The 19,827-nt window shown below is 39.8% G+C and overlaps 1 long non-coding RNA gene and 1 pseudogene across 1 annotated transcript; one reads left to right on the top strand and one right to left on the bottom strand.

Moving 5' to 3' along the window:
* Positions 1-1,918: 1,918 nt before the first annotated feature.
* On the top strand, positions 1,919-14,523 carry LOC137846110 (butyrophilin subfamily 3 member A2-like; annotated as a pseudogene).
* Positions 14,524-14,789: 266 nt separating this feature from the next.
* On the bottom strand, positions 14,790-19,740 carry LOC137846141 (uncharacterized). Its single transcript, XR_011090406.1, has 2 exons — positions 19,166-19,740; positions 14,790-18,662 (listed from the first exon to the last, which is right to left on the bottom strand). It is a non-coding gene; the product is annotated as an uncharacterized lncRNA (long non-coding RNA).
* Between the last annotated feature and the right edge of the window lie 87 nt (positions 19,741-19,827).

Raw genomic sequence — 19,827 nt, 5'->3', positions numbered from 1 at the left:
CACTGACCTTGGAGTCTGCAGGGCTTTTTTCGTTCACACATTTTCTCATTCCTCTCCCATTTGCTGTGGCACAGCAGTTATTTCCTTTTCTTAAATATCCTGTCACAGAGACAAAACAAGTGTTAAGTGTTTGGCTTGGCTCTGGGCCTTTTGGAGTCATTAGGAACTGGATCTTCTCTAACATGGGGCAGCTTCTTGAGTATTGTTGCAGATGCCATTTGCTACCATAGTGTTGGCACATAAGCCCAATATACCTGCTCTTTATGGTCATCCTGGGCTCCATCATTCAGGAGGTTCATTTTCAAGCAAGTTCCTTTGTGGTTTCTCCAGCTTTGCCTCTGGAAAGATGTTTTTAAGCATCACTTATGCTTCTTCAAAAGTCTCCCTTCCTAAGTTACTGTAGGATTTACTACAAATTCAGCGGTGTTTCATGCCCTGGTATAAAGATAAAAATATGTTTTTCTTTAGTTTTCTTGGAGGGTGCTTGAAAGTGGGTCCAGTAGTACTGAGTGAAATCCAACCTGAGTGATGATGATGTTCCTGCACCTTTTATAAAATGTGCCCGAGGAGGTTCCTGGGGCGTTCTTTTAATAAATTTAATTTAATTTCCCCAGTAAGCATTTCAGCTAACAAAAGAACTTCAGCTATGCAGTTACTGCATAGCTTAGTTAAGTATGGCTACATTCAGAATCTATTCTGAATCATACTTAAATCTGAATCATACTTAAATTAATTCCATTGGTATAGTACAAATCTATGTCTTTCTTTTGAGAAATAAGCAACTCTTTTTTCACAGACCTTACAGAAACTTTGTATCTTTGGGAAACTACACTGCTTAATCAAATTTGGTTAGAAACAATTGTGTTTCTAGCTTCAAAAATGAGAAGGATGAAGGAGATTGGCACACTTTGCCCTCATAAACTTGTTTTCCAGTCATGTTTTTGTTTAAATAAATAAATAAATAATAATAATATATATAATATAAAATAACAATAATAAAACCTGGAGTAAAGTTAATAAGCTATTTGGATGACATTTTCAGTCAACAGTAGTTCTTGTATTTCCATGATGGAAAACAGGAAATATGGAAAGAAGCTTCCCCCCAAAGCAAAACAAAACAAAACAAAACAAAAACTTTCTATTCTACTGCCACACATAGCAGTTCTAGGGCATAAGTTTTTCAGGAATCTTCTATACAATCTGGATATGGAAAGAGAAAAAGCAGTCTTGTCCTGAGAACGCTTGTTGACAGGATGACCACCAGTCAGGAAAGCTGAAGTATAAAAACGGGAGGAAATTTCAACTGAAATTGTTAAATTGTTTCCTGATCTTGAACAGGACACAAGAAGACCTGTGTGAGATAAAACTGATAGAATCATAGTATCATAATACTACCAAGATCCAGATATGTCTGCAAACAGAGGGCAATACTTAAGCATGTGGTGAAAATGAAGGGAAGGGAAGGGAAGGGAAGGGAAGGGAAGGGAAGGGAAGGGAAGGGAAGGGAAGGGAAGGGAAGGGAAGGGAAGGGAAGGGAAGGGAAGGGAAGGGAAGGGAAGGGAAGGGAAGGGAAGGGAAGGGAAGGGAAGGGAAGGGAAGGGAAGGGAAGGGAAGGGAAGGGAAGGGAAGGGAAGGGAAGGGAAGGGAAGGGAAGGGAAGGGAAGGGAAGGGAAGGGAAAACATGATGTACTAACTTGTTCATTACATACTTCTAAGTCTTATTTTAAACGATGGTTGCTAAGAGAACCAATTTGCACAGAAGCGCAAGGAGGAATATCCCCATCTTGTTTCACTTAGCAGGATAGAGATCAATTGGGAAGAATGAAGCTATTTTGGTGCTTCAGCATGAATTTTGACATTAACCTTTTCCCCAATCAGGCTGGTCAAGCCCCTCTAGCCCTATTGGATGTTGAAAATGCAATCACAAGTTTCAGTGGTAATAAAGATATGAGGACAAAGGTGCACCACAACCAACCCCCCTACAGAAGTCTTAAGGTTCTTACTATTCAGGTAAGAGATTATATTTTCACTAAATCCATAAAGAAAAATCCCCTGCGTCTACAATGATACTTGAATTAACTGCTGTGGATTTAACAGGTTGCACTGACAGGAATGAACCTGTCTGATGTAGTATGCTGTAATCATGCTGAGTACGGATTTGTTCAGTGGTGACTTAGAAAATCAAGACCTTTGGAGGAAGCTGGAAAAAGACACGTATTAAATCACAAGTTTCTTTTTAAAATGCTGATGGAATTCAACAGGGAGATTAGTATAGTAACATTTTTTTTCCCTAGGAATTTATCCACAGGGGTAGTTTTATTTTGTTCTGTTTTGTTTTTCATTAAGAAAGAAAGAATAAAAAAAGAGCAGTTTGCTAGTATCAAAAGACAAAATGAAATACTTTTAACACCTAACTGAAAGGAAGAAAAAAAATATGCTGGTGAAGGCAACAGAGTTTCTGGAAGACAAAGGTAAGTATGGACAACTGAAGAGAGCAGGCAAGAAGTATATTTCTTTTGCACCATTTAGTGTAGGTAGTTAAATTTAATAGGGAGATGTCTAAAGCAAAGATGCCTTGCAATCTTCTTTGCCTTTAACATCATCCAGTGCATTGTCTGAATCTTTATTCATGTATTTTCCTATAGTGTTACATGTGCATTTATGCTTGTTATTTTGCATTGAACATGTGAAGAGAGCAAAGGAGTCACACAGGAGTTTCATCTGGAAGCTTTAGTTTTGGTCCTGTTGATGATTAGGAAACCAGCATGATGATGGGTTCCACCCTTCAGTGGTTGACAGCTATTCACATACTGACTTTTCAACATGTATCATGCCTAATTACAGGTAAAAATAGTTCAACTTCAAATATATTTAATCAAACAGCTTAATTTTTTCCTCAGTTCACATAACTGTAAAAGTAAAAAATAATAAGTCTGCATCTTCTATTTCCTTTTAAGTTGGATGACATCAGAGACTTAAAATACACAAGTATGACCCTGGTACAGTCTGGTTTGTGTTAAGGTTGAGACCTTAAGGTCTGAGACCTCTGTGTAGGCTGGAAGACAAGATCAGGCAGAAGGAGACTTATAACCCTCAAAACAGGTGAATGGATACCAGGTGGGATGTTCCAGGGTAATTCAGTTCTAGACAACCAGGTGTAGCCAAATAAATTATGCCCAAGATTTTCAGTTTAGTTCATAGATTTATCTGCTTATGCTTAGTTCTCAACAAGTAGGTGTTGGCATGCAAGCTCAGCATCTAGGACGCAATTTATTGTCCATGTAATGGAATATACTGGTATTTTAGACAGTGCAGAGTTCTATTCTTGCTTTTTGATGCTCCAAAAAATCCCAGACTCAACATGTACCCTGAGTCACATCTACCAGTCCTGTATCTAGGGTACACGAGGGCATCAGGTATGGGTGTTAAAAACTCTATCACAGCCAATGAACAGATTCACTGTCTACTGTAGGACGGATGGAAGAGAGTATTGACTAGTCCCCTGACTATGGTAAGAATGTAGTCAATTAAATAACTGACTGGAAGTCAGGTCAGTTGCAGATCTCAGTTTATTCAAAGATGGAAGCTTCACTTTTGGTTCTGTTGATGATTAGGAAGGCTGGGTGTCTGTTTTTAAGTGCCCAGTTCTGGACCTTAATCTAACTCCCTTTGTCTTTCACTTTGTCTCTCCTCTAGCTACTGCTTCACATGAGTGAAGATCTGTTGCAAGTCACATCTGCCAGCACCGTAGCACCATGTGAATGTGTTAGACACCCTATGACACTTCAGTTTATAGAAAGTGCCATAGTCTGGGCAAATAAATCACACTTTTGTATTTCTTTTAGATAGATCCTGCATCCTGTATGAGACTTTTTACAGTCTTCTTTTTTTTCAGTTTTCACCTTTTTTCCATGACTTCTCAATAGCCATCACTTAATGGCCATGAACTTAAGTTCATGTTCAATGTACTGAAACTCCATGAGCCTCAGATGATATGAACATTATTCATCTAAGTTCTCTGCCATATTATCTGATGCAATTGTCTGTCATTGTCTGTTGTACTGCCATGTAAAATGTGATATGGGCAAACAAAACAACTGTTATTTTATCTCTACACAGATCAATTTATTAGCTATCCTCCTAATAGTTCAGTCATTGGAGTCATCGGAGAAGGAGTGGTTCTGCCTTGCTATGTGGTAGCAGAGAACTTTCCTGAGATATTCTCTGTCCAGTGGATATTTAATGAACAGTCTCAAAAAATACCTGTGAGCACATATGATGGAAAAACTCAAAAGGAAAAGCAAGACGAGAGATATCAAGGCAGAACAGAATTCTTTCATAGTGAATTTGGGGCAGGAAACATGTCTCTGCTCTTGAAGAACATCAGGAGTTCTGACAAGGGATCATATACTTGCGTGGTCTCTTTCAACGATGAGTACCATGATGTGTTAATTGAACTGAAAGTAGCAGGTCAGTGGCAATTCTCTCTCATTTTATTCAAAGATGAAACACTGAACAGAGACATATATATCCATCACTGACTGAGGAAAATATAATTTTAATATAATTTGACGGATAAACTCTCCTCATGTAAGAATGTGTTTTATTTGAGTTAACTTTCTCTCAATTAATAGGTACATCAGATTATTTGAGTTAAGATTTAGCTCCAGCTTGAGATACCTGCATTCAGGTAGCCAAACACTTGCATCTGTATGTGACTTGGGAGTACAACCTCCCTTCAAACTCAATGGAAGCCTGGGGTTCAGGGAACTCTGCAGTTATCCAGATACAATTAAGTTTCTACCATGCAATTGACCATTTATGATCTTATTGTCCAGGCTCTCTCTATGGTCAGTATAATCAATTGGTTCCATCCCAATATCTCACTGCTTCCCTTGCTGTTTGTACACAGCAGGAAAACAAATTAGTGGGTAAGTCTTCACTGCTCGTATTTTCCATTTCAGTACATTAATAGACAACATCTTCACTGGTAGCTTCTGTTAATGTGGTTTGCTTCGAATTGGACACATTTCTTCTCGTTACACAGAAGCTAATTTCTGCTAAATAGCTGTAGTGACATTTCACATTGCAGCCAAATTTTTCAGATGTCTTCTTAGCTAATTTGAGATGAAACAAAAGTTTAACATCTAAGTAACACTACACGTTAGTCATCTGAGTTTCTGATTATAAATTTTATGACTTATTTATTTATTTATTATTCACTGCGGACTTCATTAGTGCTATGTCAGTAGAAATTTATTTGAAATAACTAGCCTAATCCTCTAATACATCCCACAGGTAACATCATTCAGGAATAGCAGTCCCTAGCTAGCCCTGTCTACCATAATCTCCATTAAGTCAGTCCTTATTCTTAATATGAAAGTTACTGAATTGTTAACCATGAAGCAAGTAACTTCAGGGCCCAAGTTTCTGTCAAAGTTCAAATTCAGAAAAGTCTTTCCATGTGCTTCCATACAAATATATATTTATATATACCCATATGTAAGTGTGAATACGAGTGATGTCCTTATAAAACAGACAATTTCCCATTCTCAGTAGTGTTTGAAATAGAGAATACTTATGTTTTTTCCTTAGCTAAAGGTAGTGTGCCTTCCATTTCCTGAGAAGTTACATGAAACAGAGCATTGGACTCACCTGTCATGCAGATGGATGGTTTCCTAAACCTGAGGTGATTTGGCTGGATGGCCAAGGACAGGTGCGGAAGGAACAATCGACCACAAAGATCATGATGATGCCTTCAGCCTTTACAGAGTCATAACTTCCATGAACCTAAAGCTCGGATCTGACATGGAAGTCTCCTGCAGGATAGTCAATAATCTGCTAAAGACAACGAGTGAGTCCAGAATTCTGATTTCAGGTGAGTGAGCACAATAGTCACCTGTTTGTAAGATAAAAAGATAGACAAACTGATATAGGTCCTGTTTTTATGTTGTGAGCTAGCCCGAAAATGTAGTCCCAGAATGAGTACTGGAAAAAGTTCATGAGAGCTGTAGTCTTCCTACACCTTTATTTCTAGTTTACTACACAACTATCAATCGTATCCAATAAATCATTTTCTTCTTCAAAGAAGGGCCTAGATACTTTCTATGTTCCCTTCTTCAGATTTAGGGCAGTCAACTACTAGAGCTGAATTAAAATCAATTAAAAATCCATCTGTATGCACATTTGAAAAGGACATATTTCCTTAGCTACAGCTGAATGTTCCACAGGATTTCATTATCCAGAAATATGTTACCTGGCAATTTAACAAGGTGTGCACATGTGGGTTTCATGTTAGCCCATAGCTAAAATAAAATAAATAATAAAAATATATAGTCAGAAGAATTAATATGATAGTTTCAATACCTCATAGATATTTTTATTCTATGTGTTTATCTTTGCTGTTTTAAACATGTACATTACTATGTAATCATTATAGGGTGGATATAATGTCATGCTTCCCTGCACTCTGTAGCACTTAATACACCTCTTTTTCCTGGGTATATAGACAGGTATCAGGTAGTGTCAAGATAGGGTTTGACCCCCAAAAGAACTTCACCAACCCAAAAGCCAATGTGTAGGCTGGAAAGGGAACTAGAGAGAAGCATAGTGCTCTTGAAGAAGTGAGTAAACTCCCTTATACGATGGCATTAAGAAATAATATAACACTGAATGTGGAGATACCTGTAATGAGACAGTAGGAATCAACATAATAGAGAACTGTCTTAAATGTTATTCTTCCGGACTTATTCATCTTAGTTTGCAGGATGTGTCAGATACTGATTTCTCAAATATATTCAGAGTGAGTGTGTCTCTATTGCCCAGGGGTGATGGTTTCTTCCTTCTTTCCATCACCTGCTTTATACTCAGTTTATTATGAAGTGCAACACACCCATGGAAAAATAAAAATAAAAATAAAAATAAATAAAAGTAAAAATAGAAAATGGGAGACAGTACAGCTATTTTCCTTGTCTTTCTTGTTTTTCTTGTCTTTCATGAACTGTGCAAACTTATCTACCTATCTCAAACATCTCCTTCATACTTTCAAATCTGGTACCCACAGAAAGAATATCCCCAATTTACTTCTGAGGGAGAGTTTGAATTTGAATTTGATTCTTCCTGAATGTTGTTCTTTAGCAACATTACCAGGAAAATTCAATCAAAATACAAATTCATCATCTCCTCAGATGTATTGGCTACAACCTGAGTTACAATTATCTTTATATTTTACTCATTAATACAATACAACTCGTTTTGGTCATTTTTACAGAGATTTTCTTTCCCTCCATTTCAAAGTGGCTGATTGTCCACCTGGTAATTTTATGTTTTATCACGGTCCTAATCTCCACTGTATTTTGTAAGCTGAGAAGTAAGTATTTCTTCCTATGTTTTATCAGTCAAAGTATAGAAATATCACAACAGCTCATATTTAAATCTATGATTGTAATAAAAGCACACAATCAAAATCACCAGTACTTATTTAATGACTGTATTCAGGAAATGGAACAAAAAAGGTGTGGGAAAGCACATGGGCTACACAAGGAGGAATGCAAATTGAATGTCCTTAGGTCTGACAAGTGTACCTCTGTGAGCTAAACTACTTGTAGGCCCCTTTCTGTAATTGGAGACATAAATCCAGAGAGTAACCAATGACATGAAACACAAAACAGGGAACGGTTTACCCTCAGTATTACTCTACAGAAATAGTGGAATTTTGTTTATTTGTTTGTTTTGTTAACCAGGTAACCACAAGAAAACAATTAAATCAGGTAAGAAATAAAGATGACAATTATGACAGTTACGATACTTTGTAGAGTGTATGTGTTATTAGAACTTAACTAGAATAAATATTAAGGGACTAATTAGAAATCTTAGTTATAGACAAGTGTTTTATAGCTTTCCACTTACTTTCATACCACACTGCAATAATACCCTGCACGAGCTTTTTCATCTGTGCTTTGTAAACAGTCTGCTTCAAAGGAGCTGACTGGCATTCCCTGCCCTCTCAATCATATCGAAGATCCCTGTTTAATCATTCAAGAGTTAATTAAGGGATCATAATCATTCCTCCACATCTTTAAAGGAGAAAAAAATAATAATAATAACGAAACTCCAAACTAACAGCAATTCAAGGATCCAAACCAAGGCCTTCCAGAAGACTTCACATGCAAGAAGCAAGTTGTCTTTAACTATGTCTAGTTGGTGCTCATGAGCTATATCTGTACTTAAAAATATACTTGAGTATCCACAGTCAAACTACCTGTTAGTAATAGCCCCAGGATCACGCTGTCACACAGAAAAAAAATGCTTATTGTTTGGGAGAGAACTAATAGACTCATGCCATAAACATACCAGGGTCTATTCTAACAAAAGGATTGAATGAACAATTTTATCCTGAGGTACTTGTGGTCGCTGACTGCTCCCTGACATAACTGACAATTAAGGCTAGAGATATCCATTGATCCACTGATCAGAAAATATCCATTGATCAGAAAATATGTATTCCCAGTCTATGAACCTTAGTTGGGCATCAGTTGTGACAAACGATACCTAGGGAGGACCAAGTGTCTCAAGATGTTATCTTGTTATCTTATTTGTTGTTGAACTCCATTAGAAATGAAGCAAGGCTGAAAAAAAAAAAAAAAAAAAAAAAAAAAAAAAGTTCTCTGGAAGAACAAGAAGCCTTGGGAAATTTATTAGGTTAAATTAAATTCAAGTTTGAACCTCAATTATTTCTGTTCACACATGAATTTCACTGTTGTAGGGTAAGTGAAGCTTACATGAATAACTACCATTATGATCCAATTTCTTTTGTTTTTCAGTAAAAACGAAGACAAAGATGGAAGAAGGTAAAACCTCTTTGCTTTTGAAATTATGTTAGGCTGTTCAGAAGTCTGAAAAACATAAATTCAGGGAAACAATATTCGAATGCACGTTGATTTTCAAAACAGTAATTGTGGAATAGTAGCCCTTTTCCATGCTATATCCAGTTTCAATGTTTCAATGGATATCCACTGGGAGCATGGATTCACCTATAAGAGACCAGAGCCCTTTTAGAGTGACACCTACATGCCACTTGGGGTACCCCAGGCCATCTCAAATGTTCTAGGTGTCTATGCATCTGAATACCCCTCTTAAATTGGTCAATTAAGGCATAATCTAAACAGGTTTTGAAGGAAGATATCTACCAGCAGCACAAACATGTCTTGTTTCCACCCTGTTTAAAAAAATAAGTTATCGAAATAAAATAAGGTTGAAATTTAGTGATACATTCATGGGTTATATTGTTGGCCTTACACCTACTTAAAGCAGTTAACAGTGCAATGAAAGCAGCCAAGCTTCAAGGATACCTATACTATATGGTTTTACAGTTTGTGTATTTACATTTTTGAGCTCATTCAGCAACTCTATCACAGAGATTACACTGATATCTGTGTACTGTCTTTTCTAGAAAATGAACAACTGAAGTCAATGTTAGGTAAGATGTTTTTGTTGTTGCTGTTGTTCATTGCGTATAAAACCTATGTATTGAAGACATGCCTGTTTGGGGGTGTTTCTGTTTCTTTTTTTGTTGGTTGATTTTGGTCTGATTATTGGTCTTGATAGTATTCTTTAATGTGCTTACACATTTAAAATTAGACACAAGACTCAACTAAAAGAATTATTTTCATGTGAAAATCTCCAGACACAATCTGACACATTTACTATACTTTTTTTTTAATTAATTAATTTATTTATTTATTTTTAAAAGAAGATAAATGTTGTGTGCTAACATGTAAAATATTTGAAAAGAAAGTGTGTTTTTCACAGAAGTGATACATGTTTAAAGTGAAGACTTATGGAAAGTCCATATATATAAAGTACAAAAGTTCTCTTGGTAACATTTAACTTCCAGCTGTCATCCAATAACTACTCCATTTCTTTTATTTCTTTCATTCTATGTGCTGAACTGTTTAGAACAAGAGAAAGCCACAAATCGTAGAGGTAAATCTAATTTTCTTAAAAAAAAAAATCATTGAGAATGGATGCAGTCAAGCCACAATGAAATAAGCTGCTTTATATAGTTAGCTTGGTTTTAGTCTGAATAGCTTCTCAGAAATATTTTCAGAGGTGCTTACATGAGAAAAGGATGGATGATATTTACCTCTGCCTCTATGTGCAGCAACTGTTGTACCAGTGCTATTACCCTGCTCATGGTCCACTTACCTCCCTCTAAGGTTATTTCTCTTCCCTATGGTTTCACCTGAAAACAACTACAAATTTCTGTTCAGCTTTCTTATTCTATTCTTCCCCTCTTCTCATGTTAGAAGGAAAAAAAAAAAAAAAAAAAAAAAAAAACAACTAATTACTTGTATGACTTTTTTATCAGGGAATGTAGTGACAGGACAAGAATTAATGGTTTTAAACTAAAAGCGGGTGGGTTTAGATTAGATGTTAGGAAGAAATTATTTCCTGTGAGGGTGGTTAGGCACTGGAAGAGGTTGCCCAGAGAAGTTGTGGGTTCCCCATCCCTGGAAGTGTTTAAGACTGGGTTGGATGCGGCTTTGAGTAACCTGTTCTACTGGGAGGTGTCCCTGTCCATGGCAGGGGGGTTGTAGTTAGATGATCTTTCAGATCTTTTCTAACTAAAACCTTTCAGTGGTTCTATGATTCTAAGTTTAATGACAGAAGTCTCCCATGTAATTATATGCGCTGTTCCCAGAATGAACAGCTGGGGATATAATTCTACTATCTTTCTTACAAATATTTGCTGTTGTTTCCTTGAATTTTTACATCAGTCATTTATGCTCTTCTCTTTTAGCAAAATCAAAACTCAAAGACCGCTTTGGTAAGACAAAACTTCTTACATAAATGTTATGTTCCTGTCAAGCTTAGAAACAATAATCCAGGTCTTCAGCTGAGTGTGTCTATGCCATCCCTGAATGTGAAACTGAAAAAATAAGGTGAAACATCCACCTATGACATTCTGTCCCTTCCATTAAAAAATATCCCCCCTGGGTTCCTCTTCTGCTTCTTTACACTGTGTCTAGACTAGGCCTCACTTTCTTGCTCACAAGATTTCGTTGCCCAACTTCACAACAAAGCTATAACTAACACAGATAACTAATGGGTTTTATCCTAGAGAAAATGCACCACATTTCCTCCCAGTCATCTAAAACAGCCCTCTACTTGAATGTGCTCTAGAAGGTTTATAAAGCACAAGCAGCTGGAGTCATCTTCACTGCTGTGGGGCTAATCCTTTTTCTAGAGAGCAAGAGAGATCAGTTCCAATGTCTTCTGGTGAAGCAGCAAACAAACAACCTAAACAAATCATTCTTCGTGAAGGATTCCCACAACCAGGCTTTTAGGCAGGAGGCAGAGTATTCTGCTATACTTTTGACCTTCTCCATTTGGAAGATTATGTTCCAGGAATGTAAGAAAATCCTGGGCCTGTAACTGTAGGGAGCTGAATTTAGGTTCAGTTATGTCCAGGATGTCCACAAAACAAACTGACAGCTCATCACAAAGTAGAGGAACCCTTCTAGGGAAAAGCCAGACATTTTTTTTTCCTTCTAAAAAAGTCAGATAGTGTTATTATAAGAGCCATTAGGACACACAGCTACATCCAGGGTCAAACACATAGTAGAGAAATGGACTTTCCTGAGAGCACACTGAAACACAAAGATAAAATCAGAATTTCCCTGAAATGATCCCATCTAGGCTGTCCCTCAGCTGGCTCCCAGCTTCTCTGCTAAAGGACAGGCCAAGCTTTATCCCAGGTCTAGTGTGTAAATGTAGAGCTGATGGAATCTGGAGGATAAACTCTGTGTTCTTCACCTTAGACCACTGACACTGGTATTGAAATAACATGAATAAAAATGTTTCTCACCAGGTTTCAGAATTTTTTCCCTTTCTGTATTTTGGTGTTGTCCTATTTAGTAAAACTTTTGTGAAAAGGGAAGAAGAAAAAAAATGTAATGACAGGAATATCTTTCCCTTCCAGGTCAACTGAAAGCTGAGCTGGGTAAGTCATTAAAAACTGCTAATAACCAGAAGAATTTGTGAGTGAAGAGAAGAAAAGGCAAAACTGATGGAGAATCAAAGATGAATTGTACATGAGTAGTCTTCTCAGTATTTTAGTTTGAGAAGTATTGTGGTGGCTTCACCCAGCAGCGCAGACAAACACACAACTGCTCTCCACCACAACTGCTCTCTCACTCCCCCTCACCAAAGTGAAAGGGAGAGAAAATACAATGAAAAGGGCTCAAGGTTTGATTGCACAACAGTTATTGCAACAGGCAAAACAGACACAGCATAGGGGGATTAATTAATTTTAATACCTATTACTAAGAGGCTAGAGCAGTGAGAAACAAACAAACAAAACCTAAGAACACCTTCCCCCATTCCATCCCCTTCTACCTCTTCCCCTGAACAGTGCAGAGGAGTGAAGAATGAGTGTTACAGTAGTCCATGACATTTTGTATCCCCCACTCCTTCATGGTCTCTTTCTCTCCTCTGCTCCAATGTGGGGTCCCTCCCACAGGATGCCATCCTTCCCAAACTGATCCTACATGGCCTTCCCACAGGCAGCAGCTCTTCAAGATCTGCTCTAACACGGGTCACCCATGGGCAGCAGCTCCCCTCCAGGTCCCCTGCTCCTGTATGGGCTCCTCTCCACAGGCTGCAGCTCTGGCCCAGGGCCTGCTCCTGCGGGGACTTTCTGTAGGCCACAGCCTCCTCCAGGCCACTGCCACCTGCTCCACCATGGTCTCCTCCATGGGCTGCAGTGTGATCTGCTCCATGTGGGACCCATGGGCTGCAGGGGAACAGCCTGCTCCACCAGGGGCCTCTCCACAGGCTGCAGGGGAATTTCTGCTGCATGCCTGGAGCACTTCCTGCCCTCCTGCTGCACTGATCCTGGTGTCTCAGTCTCACAGAGTGATACGCTCTCACAGAGGTGCTAAAAACATTGCTTATTGGCTTGGCACTGGCCTTTTGGAGCTCCCTGAAACCGTCTCTTATCTAACATGGGGCAGCTTCTGGACTGTTCTCATAGAAGCCATCCCTGCAGTCCCCCACTACCAAAACCTTTCTATGTAAACCCAATATAAGTATCTAACTGCCTAATAGGATGTTACAACCCTACTGTCTCTTACCTTTCTGCAGATTTCTGGGAAGCCCGGAGCCATGCAGGTAATTCAACAGGAAAAAAGGGTGTGAAAAGTGTTTTTCCATCTGTCCAAGTTACCCTGAAATGACAATGCCATGACTTTAGAAACTGGTAGGCTGAACTGGAGTCACAGGAACATGCCATCACCTGGGTTGGTTCAAAAGGAAATGATACTGGGATGGGCAATTTGGAAGACTGAGAAAAGCAGTTGCTAAGAAGTATCTAAGGAGAGGGTGTAGGCACCATTCCAGAGGAGATGGACGGTAACATGGAAAAGAGAGACAAATTTATTATGAAGTGAGTGAAGAGAAAGAGTCACCTGGACTTACACCCCGAGAGAGTATATGGCTGTGAGAGCTTGAAAGGTGCCTGTTGGTTCCTCAGTGACTGTTGCATGCCCTGTTTTGGGGAATGTTTCAATTCTTTGTTGAATCACACCAGGACTGCTCAGACCCTCAAAGATTTCAGCCCGTAGTCCCCTATAGAGACAGGTCCCTGAGTGGTTCTGCTCACTGGATTCTTCTTCTTTTCTCCTCCAGTGTTCATTGATGTGAATCCTGACTGCCGAGTCCTAGAGCTCCCAGTGCCAGGGGCTCCAAAAGTTGAGGACACCTCATCTGAGCCTGCTGGCCTGAGCAGTCCCTCCACAGTCCCTGTCCTCGTGGGGAAGGAAGGGTTTGCAGCTGGGAAACACTACTGGGAGGTGGAGGTGGACCAGCAGCAGGACTGGGTGCTGGGGGTGGTGAGGGAGAAAGAGAGGCAAGAGGAGGAAGGGACAAATGCTGGTGAGGACTTCTGGGCTCTGCACAGATCCCAGGGAGAGTTATTCTCTAGCAAAGGAAACAGCAAGATTGAGAAGAAGAGTATGAGTTGCTCAGTGATTGGCGTGCTTCTGGACTTGGAGGAAGCACAAGTCAAATTTTATGAAGCAGGGCAGAAAAATATCATAGTGAAAATCCCTATAAGCCTTGGAAAGCAACCTGCAGAAATATTTTACCCATTCTTACCTAAAGGAGAAGAAGGGGTAGTCACACCTGTTATCTGCCCAGTCTTAATCCCTGTCCCTTTGGAGACACTGTAGAAGGATAATTTGAATCAAATAGCTTGTAGAGGCAAGGTTCTCTTCAATTTGTCAGAGTGGACTAGAGGAGAGACAACAATATCTTAGGACATCAGTTATTATCAAATCCAGAGAGCAGTACTGTGGAACAAAACAGAAAAACCTGGAAAGAAGAAAAAAAAAAAAAAAAAGAGTAAATAATGAGACAAAGATGCTGTGTCTAAAAGTAGAGAAAAAAAAAAAAGTGAAGTTTGAAGCAAAATATCTTTTAATGTTATTTGTTCTCAACTAAGAGAACATGAGAAGCCTGTAATGACTACATTTTGGTGGAGCATATGTCAAGGATATATTTGAATTCCAAGGCATGCATAAGGAATCACAGAAAAATGCACGATGGTAAGTACAGGACAAAGAAAAAAAATCATTTTTTTTTTTTTTCTGAATGTTTTAAGAAGAATGGGTATGAAGAAAATCAAAGTTTTAATTATAAAAGAACATCAGAAATGTTGGATTATTCAGTTAATCCATTTAAATGAGTGGGATTATTAGAGGATTATTGCCTTCTGCTGTTGTAGAGGCCTCTGTCATTTCATGATCTGTGACATTGTTGGGTGATTTATTTTTTTTTGTTCGGTTGGTTGTTGTTTGTTTGTTTTTCCATATCAACGTGTTTTTACTACTCATCCATGCAATCATGAGCACTTGTGATAACTGGATGGAGATAGCAATGCCCTGGCCAGTAGCTGCCTCACCAAAGAGGGATTATCCACTATTACTAGTGCAGTTGAAAAAGGAGTTAGGGTTCCCCTATTTAAGCTCTTAGATTTATGCATTTCTCTTTTACATGCAAATACTGTTTGACAATTTCTCCAAGCTCCTGAAAGTGCAATATAACTGGGCATCAGTCAGGTGGTAATGAAAAATTGCATGTTACAGCACTACGTTTTCTATTGTATTGTTTTGTTTGTTTGTTTGTTTATCTTAGCCCATGAATTTTCTAACTCTTGCCTTTCAAATTCCTAAATACTGCTTGTAGAGTGTGAGTTTTTCGATGCTGAGCTGTTTACCACAACATGCATGCAACTTGTTTTAAAAGAAACCACAATGCTTTATTGGAGCTTCACGTTTGACACATAATGTCCAGCTGTTTTAGAGATGTGATGAGATAAAAGGGTGAAATTAATGGTCTGTAGAAGAAATCTACCAAGAGAATGGACAAAAAGCATGGGATTAAATGGGAAGGTGTCATGGAACATGGAAATATTGCGCGAAACCTTAAGAATATATTATATGTAAATATATCACAACATATGTAATATAACAATAACAATAACAATTACAATAAGATGTAAATTATATGTAAATATGTTATAATATGTATAGATAGTAAATAATAAATATGTTATATCTCTTGTTCATATATCATCTGTTTTTTTTTATTTGGTTTCCTCTGTTTACACCTTTTTGGTTTCATTTTGATGGGATGAGGGGTGTCACATTAAAAGGACACTTTTCAGAGTCCAGTATTTGCCTGGTTCAGAGCCCTGCTAAGAGCTTTCACTGAGACAGTCTCAGAAAGATGAAAGTATTTGCAGTCCAACATTTGCCAAAGACTTTCACTGAGGCCATTACATAAAGTTGAAACCTCTTCTAGGTTTCGATTGAATCCATGTCACTACAAATTAGAGACAAGGATATAATGAAGAACAGTGTAAGATGCTTTGCAGTTGCTCTTCCCCCATCCACCAATGCTGTAACCCTATGGTAGAAGGCCACCAGATTTGTCAGGCACAATCTGCCCTTAGTGGAGCCATGTGGGCTGTCACCAATCACCTCCTTATTTCCCATGTGCCTCAGCACAGTTTCCAGGATTATCTGCTTCATCATCTTGCCAGGCACAGAGGTGAGACTGAGGGGCCTGCAGTTCCCCAGGTCTTCCTTTTTTACCTTTTCTAAAATGAGGGTTATATTTCCACTCTTCCAGTCAATGAGAACTTCACTGCACTGCCACAACATCTCAAACAGTTCTCTGCCAGTTCCCTGAGGATCCGTAGATGCATCTCATCAGGTCCCATGGACTTGTGCAGGTTCAGGTTCTTTAGATGGTCTCAAACCTGATCTTCTCCTACACTGGGCAGTTCTTTTTTCAAACAATCCCTGCCTTTGCCTTTTGGGGCCCAGGACACATGTCTTGAACTCTTGTCAGTGAGGACTGAGGCAAAATAGTAATTAAGTACCTCAGCCCTCTGCATATCCCAGGTGACCAGGTCTCCCATTTCCTTCCAGACAGGGCCCACGAATTCCCTAGTCTTCCTTTTGTCACTGATGTATCTATAGAACCCTTCTTGTAGCAGTTTAAGTCCCTGGACAACTTTAATTCTATGAATGCTTTGGCTTTCCTAACCTGATGCCTGGCTGCTCAGACAATGTTGCTGTATCCCTCCCAGTTTATTTGTCTTTGCTTCTACTTGTGCACCCATGCAGGCCTCCTGGTGTTTTTGCCTGACTTCCTCTTTGCTGGGATGCATTGCTCCTGAGCTTGGGGGAAGTGATCCTTGAACATTAAGCAACTTTCTTGGGTCCCTCTTCCCTCCAGGGATTTGTCCTATGACACTCTACCAGCCAGACCCCTGAAGAGGGCAAAGTCTGCACTCCCGAAATCCAGGGTAGCAAGCTTGTTGTGTTCCCTCCTCACTGCCCTCTGGATCCTAAATGGTACCATTTCATGGTCACTGCAGCCAAGGCTGCTCTTGAGCTTCACACACCCCACCAGCCTCTCCTTGCTGGTGAGAATGAGATCCAGCGCAACACCTCTCTTCATTGGCTCCTCTATCACCAGGAAAATAAAGCTAAGCTTTCTGTCAGCTCCTCATCTGTCCCCAGGCAGAGCTCCATGCACTCCAGCTGCTCATTAACATAGAGGGCATTGCCATCTCCCCTGTCTGTCCTCCTAAAGTGCCTGTATCCTTTGATTCCATCAATCCAGTCTTGGAAGCCACCCACTATGTCTTTATAGTATCAATGAGGTCATAGCCCTGCATCTGTAATTCTGTTTGTTCCCTGTGCTAGGTGAGCTAGCACAGAGACATTTAAATCGGGTCCGTGATGAAGCTGCCTTACTAACTGAAGTAGCTGTAATGGCTGGAATTCCTTTGTGCTGCTTTTCAGGTGCCCTCTTGCTGATCCATGACCCTTCTCCAGACTCTGGACATCCATTTCTAACACTGTCTTCAAGTTGGGAGGAGTATGATAGACAGAGGTTCTCCTCCCCTGGAAACTCTAGTTTAAAGCCCTCTTCAACAGATTGGCAAGCCTATCACCAGAAATGTTCTTCCCCTTATCTGACAGGTGGACCCCATCAGTCCCCATCAGACCAGGTTCCTCAAAGCAAGTCCTACTCTCTAAGTAGCTCTGTCTGTAGCACCAGTCCTGCATACTTCTGTTGATTTTTTGGATTTGACTGACCCTTTCAAAACCTTTCCCCTTGATCTGGAGGACTGATGAAAATGCTACCTGTGCTACTGAGTCTTTTCTGCTGCTCCCAGGGCTCTGTAAACTCTCTTGACAATCCCCAGACTGCTCCAACTACTCTGGTGCCCACAGGGAAGAGCAGCAGCAGGTAATAGTCCTTAGGATTATGAGGCTTGTCTGTTTCTTGGTGATGTGAGCCCCTGGTAAGCAGCAGACTTACTCAAAGCAGATAGGGTCAGCAAATCAGGCTGCCTTACCCAGCTCCACACCCCTGCAATGGGTCTTTTGTTCCTTTTCCATCTGCAGGGGGTAAAATGATTCTGCAAGAACACCTCAGGCTTTAGGGGAAGACTCTTCCTCCTGCTGGTCCTTGTCATTGCTAGCTTCCACTTTCCTGCATTATTAGCGCAAATAATTAATTATGTAACTTCAGAGTCAGCTGTTTGGCAATCTTTCACAAAGCAAGGACATCTCTGGCTTGAATCAACATTATTTTTACACAGCAAACTTGTGAGATTATCTCTTTGGCTAGTTTTAATTGGCTATTTCATCTCACAAAACTTACCTCTTCTGAGTTTGCCCATTACAGAGGACACAGGCGGTGTGTGTGTGGGGGGTGGGTAGAGAGGGCACCAAATCCCACATTAACATATATTAGTATTTTGATGGGTGTGGTTTTTAATATGTTAATGACCCTTACTGAGCAAAAGGTTTCCGTAGGTCAGTCTGGAATCTTTCTGCAGCTGTTATCCTTTTTTTTTTTTTTTTTTTTTTTTTTTTTACCTTTCATCTTTTATCTCCCTTGCTTTCTATGCAGCAAGGGCACATTGCTGTCTGTTGGCCATCTCGCTGTCCACAAAGACCCCCAGGTCCTTTTCTTCTGCCAAGCTGCTTTTCCAGCTGGATGTTCCCAGCATGTCCTTGTGTCTTATACAGTTCTTCCCCAAGGGCAGGACTTTGTGCTTCATTTTTCTGATTCACCTTGGTGAAAATTCAATTTATTGAAAATTAAAATAGGTTTGGGTGGTGAGAAACAAAGACATAATTGAAACAATACACTTCCTCCACCTCTTCTTTGCCCAGGTTCAGCTTCACTGTATTATTTCCAGTCCCTCTCCCCACCACTTGGCACAAGCATATGGGGAATGAGGAACTGCAATCAGTCCTTAACGGTTGTCTGTTGTTCCTTCCTGCTCATACTTTTCCCCTCCTCCAGCGTGGGTCCTGTCCAATGGCTGTAGTCGTTTAGGATAAACCTGCCCCACGCTGAGGTCATCCCCCCTATTACTCTGCCATGTAACTCTAGCACAGCCTGGCTGTTCAAACTGTTTCCCCTTCACAGAGTATTCTGCCTCACTGTCCACTGATCTAACATATACTTTGTCAGCTTGTCTACAAGCACATTAATGGGAGGCAGTGTCAAAATCCCACTAAAATGTAGGTATAAAACATCATCTTTCCCCATCATCCAACAAGCTGGTCACCTCTTCATAGGAGTTTAACAGGGTAGTAAAGCGTGATCTGTGCTTCGGAAATCCATGCTGACTGTTCATAAGCACATTCTTGTCTTCTATGTGTTTGGAAATGGTTTCCAGGAGTGTTTTCTCCATCAGCTTTCCAGGGACTGCAGTGAGGCTGCTTGGACCATAGTCACCCAGGTCTTCTTCCTATTGCCCTTCTTGAATTTAGGGGTAACATTTGCTCTCTTTCAGACTTCAGGAGCCTCTCCCAGTTGCCTTTCAAAGATAATGGAGAGTGGTTTCTCAGTGACATCAGCCAGATCCCTCAGAACTTGAAGATCCAATCCATCAAGCTCCATGGACTTTTGTATGCCACGTTTCTTTAAAGTGCTCCCTAACCTGGTCCTCCTCCACCAAATGTAACATCTTCTTTCCTTCTTTCTGCCTTCACTCCTTCCTAAAGAAAATTCAACTTTGTTTCTAAGGCAACTAGAAATACTTCCTGCATTGTATTTTTTAGGAAGAAAGTGCTGCGAGAAATGATATTAAGAGGAAATTCCTGTGAAAATCCACAAATAGTTAGATTCAAAAACATTACCTTCTCCAAAGGGAAAGTTACACCCTTTTCAAGCTGATTTATTTTAAGGGTATCTTCCAAGTCCCAAGGACAACATGCTTCCATTACC

The sequence above is a fragment of the Anas acuta genome, chromosome 30 (genome assembly GCF_963932015.1).
Source record: "Anas acuta chromosome 30, bAnaAcu1.1, whole genome shotgun sequence".
Classification (NCBI taxonomy): Eukaryota; Metazoa; Chordata; class Aves; order Anseriformes; family Anatidae; genus Anas; species Anas acuta.
The sequence above is the reverse complement of the archived record's forward strand: the minus strand, read 5'-3'. Positions and strand labels throughout refer to the sequence as shown.